General features: G+C 40.1%; 1 protein-coding gene across 1 annotated transcript in view; it reads left to right on the top strand.

Annotated features, from left to right (window-relative positions):
• The first annotated feature begins 1834 nt into the window (after positions 1-1834).
• flrt1a (fibronectin leucine rich transmembrane protein 1a) overlaps positions 1835-11538 on the top strand; it is a 59191-nt gene continuing 49487 nt past the window's right edge. The window contains exon 1 of the mRNA XM_032577263.1: positions 1835-2488. The gene's annotated coding sequence lies outside the window, so the exon portion shown is untranslated. The remainder of the gene's footprint in view (positions 2489-11538) is intronic.

The raw sequence follows: 11538 nt of genomic DNA, 5'->3' as shown, positions 1-11538 counted from the left end.
AGAGAACAAAAAAACGGAAGAGGTACGAAATTAGCTTTTCAAAATGGTCGACAGAGATGTCCGTCTACCAGGAGGAGGCTTGAAAATATTCAGGTTAGCTTAAGCTACTAGCAAAAAAAAATGACAGGCCAGTGTTGTCTTGTGTTTGTGTTTTGTAGCTACAGATGTGTAAGGTGTCTGCATACACCTCCGAAAGTATGCGTGCGCACCCGTTCTGATGGTCAACGCAAGGAGCCGGCCAGGCCCAGAGCCAGACAGACCCGGTCCTCAAGGACAGCGACGCTATCACTCTGAGCATACAGCGTTACGCGGCGAGTCCATATTATATCACCAGGCAGGCACATTTAATTAACAAGTCTGAAAATGTGTGAGCGACTGTAAACCAACATCAGCTGCTGACACTGAGTCATGAACTCAAACAAGGTTGTTGACATTAGCCAGTACAACACAACCGCTGGTAGCTGTGCTCTCCGCTGCCCGGGCTGCAACATTAATGAGGGTAAGACTTTATATATATAAATATATAAAAAAGTAGGCTTGCTTGTCTTAGGTTTTAATTTTTAATTGGAAAAAAAAAGTACCAGGCAGTGAAAACTCAGTGTTTGAGCTCAAACGGTGACTTACAAGAATCTGCATCTACTCCTGCCTTGTGATGTTTGTTCTGTCTAAAGGGGGAGACTTGAAGCTGTGACACTGTGTGCCAGCAGCATGCGCCTTTATTAGGTATCCTGACAGCAACATAGAGCTGTCTGTGTCCTCTGAGGAAATCAAAGGGATGTGAGGATTTTTGATTTTGTCGTATGGCTCAACACCAAACTGCAAGATTATTTAGGGGGCTAGAAGAAAGTTCACTACAAGCCACAAAATGGGGTTCAGCATGCATGTGGAGGACAGTATCCCGGTCAGATAACATCAGTATTTAACTTACTGACCAACAAGGAAACAAGTAAACCATCGTATGGGCAACACTTTTTTTTTTTTACAGGTGTTTCCTAAATGAGGGGTGCCCAAAGTCGGTCCTCGAGGGCCGGCATCCTCCATGTTTTAGTTCTCTCTCTGGTTTAACGCACCTGGATCAAATGATGGCTCGTTATAAGACCTAAGGAGAACACTGACATGCTGAAAAGGTTGTTGCTGCCACTAGGGAGAGAACTAAAACGTGCAGGATGCCTGCCTTCGAGAACCAACTTTGGGCACCACTGTAAATGATTGATTTGATGATCTGCCCTGAAATCTGCTTTTCCACGGACGTTTGACAACGGAAAAGGAAACGTGTCACTAAACGGTCTGTAAACTCTGCTAGAGAGACATTGTGGACTCCAAAAAGGTCCACGAGTTGACATGAAGTATCTGAGAGACACATCTAAGTTTCAGCTCTGCTAGAGGGTCACGGTGTTCACAGATAGATATACTGTAGATCAAGGGTCTCAAACTCCAGTCCTAGAGGGCTGCAGTCCTGCAACTTTTAGATGTGCCTCTGCTGCACCACACCTGAACAGAATAATTAGGCCATTAAGGCTCTGGAAAACTGATCTACACAAGGAGGAGGTCATTAAGCCATTTCATTCCAGTGTTTGTACCTGTGGCACATCTAAAAACTGCAGGACTGTGGCCCTCAAGGACTGGAGTTTGAGACCCCTGAAGATAGAGACCACTTCTAAAGGTAATTTTTGATCACCATTATTATGTTACTTCTTTTAGGGGCATCAAAGTAAAGGGGGCACATATAAAAACGCACACTGCACTTTTCATATAGATATTTATTTAAATAATCAAAAAAATTAAACCATGCATCATAGATAGATAGATCACTGTTCAAAGCGTGCATAGAGGCTTTCATTAATGTTTTGCAGCTTCCTCCCTTCCTCTTCTTCACCAATCTCAGCTGGAAACATTGGAGGGTTTTTTCTTCTTCTCCCCCCAACCCTCCATCTCTCTCTCTCTTTCAGAGAATAAAACACGTTTCCGCGTCTCGGGGCCAATTTATTCAGTGCAAATAGCACATGAGAGCCAGCGCATTTTTTTTTCTTCCCCAAGCCTGCAACGGATGAACGAGCACGGACCGCTCCGGTGACTAATTACCATCATAAACCCCGCACAAGTTCTGCGGGCGAGTCCGGCTCGTTTTATGCCTCCGTATTACCGTGCAGCCAGTGCCGCAGCGGGGAGATAATCGGGCGGAGGGAGCAGTTGCACAGAGTAGACGGAGAGAGAGAGAGAAAGAGGAGAGGAGAGGAAGGGACTGGCAGCACATGATCACACGGGCTGTATCCAGTCACTCATCTACTGGAGCATTCATAATTGCGGTGGCGTCCACATATGGGAATACAACGGTGGCGAGATTGCGATCGCACCTGATTCTGGAGGACAGCGTGCGGGGGAGAAAGGTGGTCAAATCCGGGGGACTTTGCCTGAACCAGCCGAGGGGAAAAGAGAGACTGAAAGGGAGGGAGAAAAGAGAAAGAGCGGCAGCCCCAAACACTATCCGGTAGGTGAGCGTTGATTGATGCGCCCGGACTGCCAATATGCTTTTCATCATCCGATCTGTGCGAAGAAGAAAAATCACCTCAGGAGTGTTTTACCGCGCTGTAGCCCCAACAAGTATCTCCTTTACCCCCCTTTATTACTCAACCAATATTCGCGGCACGGTTCAAGAAACAATTGGGTCCGTCTGTGAGACAATACATTCGACTCTCCGCAAATGCCAAGGCAAATGATTGAGGATGCGGCTGTCAGTGAATAGCTGGCAGGCTGACGCGAGGACTGGGTTCTGGTTCGAAGGCCCAGCGTGGGTATAAAAAGGAAAGAAAGAAAGAAAAAATCTAACAAAAGAGGGGAGAGCGTGAAAGCTTCAGGGATTTTGCACTGATTGATTGGCTTCATGCAAAAACATCAAAGTGAGGCTGTTTTTTTTCAGTTGGAATATTTCAAATGCTTTTAATCGAATAATTTATTTCTAGACATAGTTAGTAGTACTGTTGATGTCATGTACTCCATTATTAGTGCAGACTTTTATCTCCTTCCTTTCCCTCTGGTGTTGATTAATCAACAACTTGATCAGGTGAGTTTCAGAAGCCCCACCCTGCTAGATTTCCATTTACTTTATCTGATAAGGACTTGTGGACAGAATTACTGCGTTTATAATGCCTGTAACAGCATCACCCCCTCCACACACACACACACACACCCAACCCCACACGCTACCACCATTTATGCCCATTAAATTGTCATTAGGGTTGTAACACAGCTGAAACCAACACAACATGATGCAAATCTAAACATAAAACTGAGAAATATTTTGCTTTACAGAATCAGAGAGTGAGCAAGTGTAAACTGATGGGGCAGAAAATATGATAAATAATAATGCAGCCTATTTTTTTGCATTGTTTGCCTTCCTATTTGAACAATTTGGGCTCAACTTGCACCATCCACTTTGTGTAACTATGTTGCCATTTTTTTCCTACCCTTCCCGCTTCTTGTTTGTACTTGTACGCAAATAATTTTGGATCTTTGTTGGTAAACTAGGCTTAGTAAACTACAACTATGCCGAAGTTTAGCTTAGAAACTACAAAAAGATTTTCATCACACTATACGCCCTTTGGATGACAGTGGTCAGCTAGCCGACAGAAGGCGAACACATTTTCCCCTCGCTTTAAAAAAAGTATATACGTTTGGTTGTTGGAAGAAATTTCCAGTCATGTAGCACATGGATGGTGATGGTTTAACACTCAAGCAGCATAACTGTTGGCATTTGTACTTTTAAGTCTATGTGCAAAGTGGGGAAGTTACATGGCAGTGAGAAGGTTGTGGGTTCGAGTCCCGTCCTTGGGTCTTTTGACATGGAGTTTGCATGTTTGAGTGAGTTCTCTTCAGGTACTCTGGCTTCCTCCCACAGTCCCAAAACACAACGTTTAGGTTCATAGGTCCCTCTAAATTGGACCCTTAGGTGTGTGTGTGTGTGTGTCAGTGACGTGTGGTCAGGTGAGGCAGAGCCTTGCCTGTCATCATGGAAATATAATATATAATAATAAAATCATTTATATTTCTATTTGCACCCTGTGGTTTGTACGCCAAAGTACCTATTTTTCATTTAGCTTAAGCAATTCTGCAAAATAACTCTAGATGGAACCCCTGCTGATTGATAATATATGTTGAAGTCATAAAAGCACATTTCCTTTCTTTAGATGATGAGTCAAATACTAAAAAAAGTTAAATTCTCAGTTTTCTAAGGGTTTATGAAAACCCTTAGAAACAACTTTGTGTTTTGTACCCCAACACAAAGCTGGGGTACAAAAAGACCTAAAACTACAAAGGTACAAAATGGCGTTTGGGCAAAATGAACAAACACCCAGTGGGATAGCTTGAACTGCTGCTTCTTAAACACCTCCAACAAGACCAAAATTTAAGTAGGACTCTCTGATCATGGAAGAGGAACTATGTAGATGATCAACGCCACCGGCTTAACTCCATATTGCAGCTCTCTTAACAATCCCCTAGACTGTATAAGGGGCAGAGGAAAACAAAACCCGAGCTCACATGGATAAGGAGAGGCTAGAGACACGCCTGATGTAATGGCTTGATCTAACCTGTGCTCGTAGCACTCGGGCGATAGACAAACAGATGGCATCTCCAAAGGAATTCATCTTGTGGATGCTGGAAGAGGTATTCTTGGACGGGCTGGCCTCTGACTCGCTGGCAGCGAGGCCTCCGTCTGGCAGTAATCATGGCAGCAGTGCTGAATGGCTTCGCTGATTACATTGCACAGTCATATGACTTCCACTCACCTTTAAAAAAAAAAAAAAAAACCAGCAAAATCTTTCTAGCAGCTCTGCTGCTGATGCTGCTGTAGGTTGCTGAACTGATTTGCATTTCTCCATCGCACATCAATAGATGCGAGCTATTGAGATTTGCAAATGCATGAGCCGCCTGGGCACAATGCAGCCTCTTCCAGTGCTATTAGATGTTTTGATATTAACACGGTTATTGAATGGTAAGGCTGTGTCTTGTTCATTTGCAGACAGAGCAGACCCAAAGTGTTGCAGGTGGAGTCTTTGTAGTGTACGAGTCTTTGTATGATGTGTTGCGTTTGATGTTTGATTTAAAGTTATTGCCAAACGCTGTTTACACTGCCGAGGACATTGATTTATTGCAGAACAAAACTTCTGAATGCCTGTTCGGTTTTATGTTATTCCATATTTTACTGTTCACACTATTAGAAACTGCTGGGTAAACCCCCCCGCCCCCCACACAACCCAGTTCAGGTTATTATGCTGACTCATTCCAGGGTTAAATATGGACCAATCCAACGCAGGCCAGCCCCAAAATGACTAATGACGAATGTTATGACTACCAAAGCTTTAGTTGAAAAGAATAAACCCACAATATTACTATTGTCAGTAATATTTAGTTTAGTAAACCTGTAATATTTAGTGAAACTCTTTGCTTAAATAAAAATATTCTGCTTTAAAAATGATCATGTTAAAAACCTGAAAACACCATAATATCTTAATTTATTTTTAGTGATAAGTTCATGTTCCCATAATAAACTACTGTAAAATATGTACCACACATTTAGACACCTTTGTTTATCTTTTCCATTACATTTAAAAAACAATATAATTGAAACACACACTCAAGAAAACTTAAATCAAAAATAAATATCGGCTTTTTATCCTCACTCTAATGACCTGATGACAAAGTAGTAGAAGTCTGAAGTTGGATTGCTCGGTCGGATAATTCCCCTTAAAACACTCTGAATTCAGAAATCCAACAGGAAAAGTCGAAGCTCACCGACCAATCCCAAGCTCAGTGTCCAATATGGCTGCATGCATTTAAAATGTACTGAAAGCGGCTAAAACAAACTATTTATTATCTGTGCTGATGGATTGCTAATAGTTGTTCATCCCAAAATAACAGTATTATAGTTTCTGACATCCAAGCAGAACCCGCATCACTGGGGTTTGACATCACTTCCAGCTCTGAGCTTTGCCTTCTGGGAAAAAGCGATGGCTGCCACGTTGGGGTCAGGATTTTACATCATCGCCACCATGTTGTGAGAGGCAGCGTTGTTGAGATACCCTCACTCCTTAAATAATTATTGGGCTAAACTAAATATTTTTCGGAGGTAAATTTAGGTGCAGTTAAGGATCATAGTTTTGGTAAATGTTATTTATTTTGGAGTGGATATATTGTTCATTATTATCTTACTGATTTACATCATTGTTGCTAAAATGAACATGCATCAACAAAATAAGCTAACTGATTAATGTTTATTTGAATTAAAGAAAAAAAAACCTAGCACTAGCTTGTGCTAAGTACTTCAAAGCTGATGAAGGCTAATGCTATGGCAAATGAACAAACGTATTAACTCGGGTATTAGGTTTTTTACACCTAAAAACACGATATTAAGTTTTTTAATATCGTAAAATAATTCTTACACCTAATAATTAGGTGCACAATTGTACCACCTTTGCATTTCTTATTTCAACCTGTGAAATGAGAAGGTTCAGCGAATCTTGATCAGGAGGCATTACATGGTAAAAAAATGCCGTTCTTTGACGAATGTTGAGTCTCCTGGTTGATACTCACAAATTAGGTTAAAACCACACAGCAAAAACAAATCTTATGGGCCAAAGAAATAGTCCAGATTGGTTTTGTGTTTAGCAATTAATTCCAGCTACGAACGTTTTCAAGGATGCAATACCAAGGTGCTTGCTAATCACTTCTACGTCGCTCAACAAAAATTGTAGAAACAGTGCACGCTGGCAGGCACGCAATGTTTTAGGTCTGCAGCTTATGCAATAAGCAGGGTAATGTGGAGGGAGCCGTTTATAATTGCATTTGGCCTTCAGGCTTACTTTCAGTAATGACCAGAGCTGTAAGAGTACCTCACTTGGCAACCTGTAGCAGATCAGAGGGCCGCGTTGTTTGCTGCCAGTGATAAGCTCGTCTTAAATCATAAGTGCTCGTTTCAGTCGGCCGTGAAAGCGAGGCTGCATTACCGGCTGACGTTTGACGTATTGATGTTATTGACTGATGGGCAGATCATTTCATCCTGATCTCTGACAGATTAGCCACCAAACACATCACGAAAACACTCGCGGCTTAGCTGTTCAAAACAGTCTGAGGAGACGATGCGTGGAAGATATCGCAGCAGGCAAATGAGAAATCAAGCAAGCAAGATCGAGAGAGATCAGCTGGATGCATATCTGCAACATCACAGCTCCACCTTATCCATTTTTTCACATTGCTTTGTTTTCCCCATCGCATCCTCCTCTGCGTGGCTGCAGAGCAGCTTCGCAGAATTGGATGGACGTGACGCCGTTTGAGATCGGCGAGGGGCTGCTAGTGGCTCTGAGTGTCGGCACTTTCTGCTCGCATGGGGAATGTGAGGACTTCCTGTCTATAAAACGCAACGGCATCGCCATTATATTCACGACAGCACAGTCATTAGAGGAATGACAGCCTTCGCCAGCATCCATTGTTGCTACTGGAGGTGAAAAGAATTGACAACTGTGTGTGTGTGTGTGTGTGTGTGTGTTGGGCAGCAGGTGGGAATCTGTGAGAACAAAGAATCCATCTTAAAACGGATATTAGCGCTAAAATGAAAGCGATTTTGCCATAAAGCATCTGTACTCAATATTGATTTGAAATTATCACAAAATTTGTAATTCCTGCTGCATTTTTTGCAGCAGCAGAGAAGCAAAACAAGACAAGCTACATAAAATGTGCAAGATGTAATTGAAACAGAAAATAGACTAGCATATCTAAATGGCAGGTTATGAACGGAGCTTCAAGAGAAAAATTATGGGGATCTTCACGCTGAAGTGCATTTCGGGCAAGCGGTAAATGAAGTTGAAAATACCTTCTAGTGAGGCGTAGAAACAGAATTACATTCATATATGTGGGAGGGAATAAAATAATGATTAACTGCTGTGCTAATGTAGCAGAAAGCTGAATATCTATAGGAATGGCTGCAACAGAAAACATGCCTGTATGATGGGAAAAGATGGCGTAAAGGACGAAAATAAAACAACGCTAAGAACAGAACCCAGTGGAATGCCATGTTTTAGAGCGACTGAAGATGTATATTATATATATATATTGTTTTTATTTACCCGTGTCAGGTATTTTAATAAGATCCCTGGTTTTGTTTACTGAAAGCATTTTGAAGTGGTGGAAGAGAAAGAAAGGGAAAGAGGTGAGTCATTATGGCTTTTGGTGGTGCGGCAGCTTTTATCTGTGGGCATGACTAAAAATTCATTAGTTAAACATTTGCAGGGTAACCACACATTAAGCTGCTGCTTAAAACTTCAAATTTCACTGGATTGGTTTCTTTGGTTTGAGCGACAGAAGGCGCCTCTCTTCCCTCATCTCCACAACCCGGTTTTATCCCGTTTCCAAGTCGCAAAATTCATTCCCCCATAATCTTGTTGTAAGTTCTTTCATTCTGCTAATAAATAGCCATTAAACTAATCCACATGTAAATTAGGGCGTCGCCTCGGCTTCACTGTGTGACTTTTCGAGCGGTCATTAGCATATTTCATTGGAGGAGAGTTGGCAACGCCGTCTTTTGTGGATTTATCCAGACATTTATTGTAAACTTCCCCGCCACCCTGCGCGGCAGAAGCCCGAGTTTTACGAGTTGCTGTTTATCTGGCGGGGTGGGAATGACAGGATCAGCACATGCTCCTCAAACCGAAACGCTTCCAAGGCAAATAAAACATGAAGGGAGATGAAAACATTTCCAGTTGTCTTGTAATTGCTGCTGATTCTTGCTACGCTGACTGCAAAATACATCATATATGATTTAGTAGTGAGGCATTACAAACCACCGGGGAGTTGTAAATATTTTCACTTTTAGCGTAAATATGTAAAACAGAAATATCTCATTCATTTTGTTCAATTGAAAGAAATAGTGTGAGTAGTGAGTTATTTATCTACTATTAATTAGCTAATGTAAATTTATACATCCCTCTAATGAAGGATAGGCTTGGCTCTATTTTTGAGTTTTATATTTGGAAAATGCTGTCTGTGTTGCTTATATTGTTCTCAGATACAATTTTCTTTATTTGAAACGGCCAAGGCAGCTGTTTGTGAAGATCGATGGTGACATTGGAGTGGGGTGGCGCATCATTCAATTTAGACCTCCATTTCCAAACTCGGTTAGCCATTCACCAGCAGTTAGCTGGAATGCCTCTCAGTTAGGGTTCTGTGGAAAGACTGCAATTAAAAGAAAGACGTTGCTATTTAGTTTCAACCAGAGGTATGACCTAACACCAGATAAGGTACATCTTCTCAGTTCCAGAAAGTAATTTCATGCTTTTTCTTTTATTTAGACATTAAAAAGCTATTTACATGTTTGAAAAACACACTTTTCTGTCTGTGTTTGAGTGACCAATGAAAACAGTAAATCCTGCTGATAAATGTTATGTTTAAAAATGTACAGAAAGTGAAACTGGACTGTTAAACTGGTTAGCAAAAAGAGAAGCATTGCTTTGATAATATCTAATGTTTTTTTGTTAGCTTACACCACTTAGCTTATATCGTCTACGGCCTGTAGAAACAGTAGATTGACTAGATCAATTACATTTTTAAAATGATTAAGTTACAGCATAGATAAACAAAGTCATTGAAATCTATTTTACACAATTTAGAGATAAAATTTGACCACCAAAAGACATCATGCTAATACACTTAGCTTCCAGCAAGCTAATAAACTCTGTTGGTATCCTGCGTTTAGGTTTATGGAGTTTTAGTCAGTTTGATAGAAAAAAATCAATTACTGCTTCAGATACATATTAAATGTGTGGTTAAAATATTAAATAGTTATCTAAGAATGATGTATAACCACTTAAATAAAAGCTATTTACTACATAAATAGTTAGCTAACTGCAACTGAATCATTCAAAAATGGACTTATAGGTGACAGATATAACTTTTGAGAACAATGCGAATAATGAGTGATATGATATGAGTCAACTGGAAGAAAAGTCTTGCCATAAGACATCTTATCGTTCTGAAAACACAAATGCTGTATGAAGTTAAAAAAAGAAATGCCTCAGTTTGAGCGCCTTTATGTATGTGAAACACAGAAATGTACGCTTTTTAAATAAAGAGCTATTTATTGATTATAAGCTAACTGAAATTGAGCCATGGTTAATACTTGTCATAACTAAACTGGGAAAATTGTATGCTATGATAATAGGGGCCAGCTCCCTGGCAGATAAAAGATGAGTGCTGGTGAAAACTGTGTTACAATGCAGCGATGGTTCAAAATACATGACTTTACTTCTCGTATATCCAACAGTTCCTTCAATTGAATGTTGAACGTCCGCCCCTTGCAAGAGCAGACATCAATAGCTTAAAGGTACTTGTGAGAGCAAACTGAGCGGGAATAGAATCGCAATTTGTCTGTCTCAAAAGAGTCTGTTATTATTTTTTTCTTTTTTGCCTTTGGCAATATTATCTTGTTCGTACATGAGATTGCTGTGTTTGGAGACTGAAACTGTTTTAATATTCATCCCATCTTCCTTTCAGTAACAGGCTGAGGCTACACGTAGCAAGGAAATATATTATAAAACCCGGATAACCAAAAAATGCAGTTTTAAAAACAAGTTAGCTGAATTAGAAGACACGAGTGTCTTTTTTTTTATATAATAAATCTCATAACACACAACACACTGCTGCATAAGACTAGTATACGAATCACTTTGCATATTTCTTCAATCTAACAATCTCAGCCTTGAAAGAATTGCTGAGTTTTAATCTGGGAATGTACATGCTGAAAAAGTTTGAGATATCATTTATGCCCCTGGCAGTTTATTAATAATCTACATGTGTAATAAAAAAAAGGAAAAAAATGGTATTTGTGGTCTAAGGTGAAGCTCATACTGACTAATATTTGTCTGACCAATTTCAACAAAATCAGTTTATTTAAAAGCAGAGGCATTTAAAATGCTGTGACCTTTAGTTGATAATACAAAAACCAGAAGTAGCTGATGGGGGCTTGCTTTAAAATTGCCAAAACTCTGAACTAAATAAGAGATGGAGGAAGCTTTTTCCAGCCCAAAAGGACTGACATTTGTTGACATTAAAGCAAATAAGTCCAGCAGAATTCAATAAGTGCTGTTTAATCATCTACTAAGCCAGTGTCTCAAAGAATTCAGTCTCTTATGAACAGACAGAGTGTGCAGTTTTATTTGTAATGCAGCACAATGTATGAGGTACATTAAACGACTCTAATGTCAATTACTCAGATTACTTAATGGTTATCCAAATCAGATAAGCATGAATTACATTTCTCCATTAAGTTTTTCACAGTTGCACTTTTAAAGACTTGTTAGATTTTAAGAAATTAATATGTTTCCATGGGCATTGAGCTGATTAACGACCCTACAAGTTAATTCATGTCACTTTAAGTTTCCGATATCAAGATATTATTTTGATGCTTATATAGGAGTTTATGAACTAACTGTAAAAGGAAATGAAGGGACTCAAACTGGGGGGATTGTTGCTTTGGCTTTGGGATAAAATTAG

This window comes from Xiphophorus hellerii, chromosome 11 (genome assembly GCF_003331165.1).
Source record: "Xiphophorus hellerii strain 12219 chromosome 11, Xiphophorus_hellerii-4.1, whole genome shotgun sequence".
NCBI lineage: Eukaryota > Metazoa > Chordata > Actinopteri > Cyprinodontiformes > Poeciliidae > Xiphophorus > Xiphophorus hellerii.
Note: the sequence above shows the minus strand (reverse complement) of the source record. Positions and strands in the feature narration are given on the sequence as shown.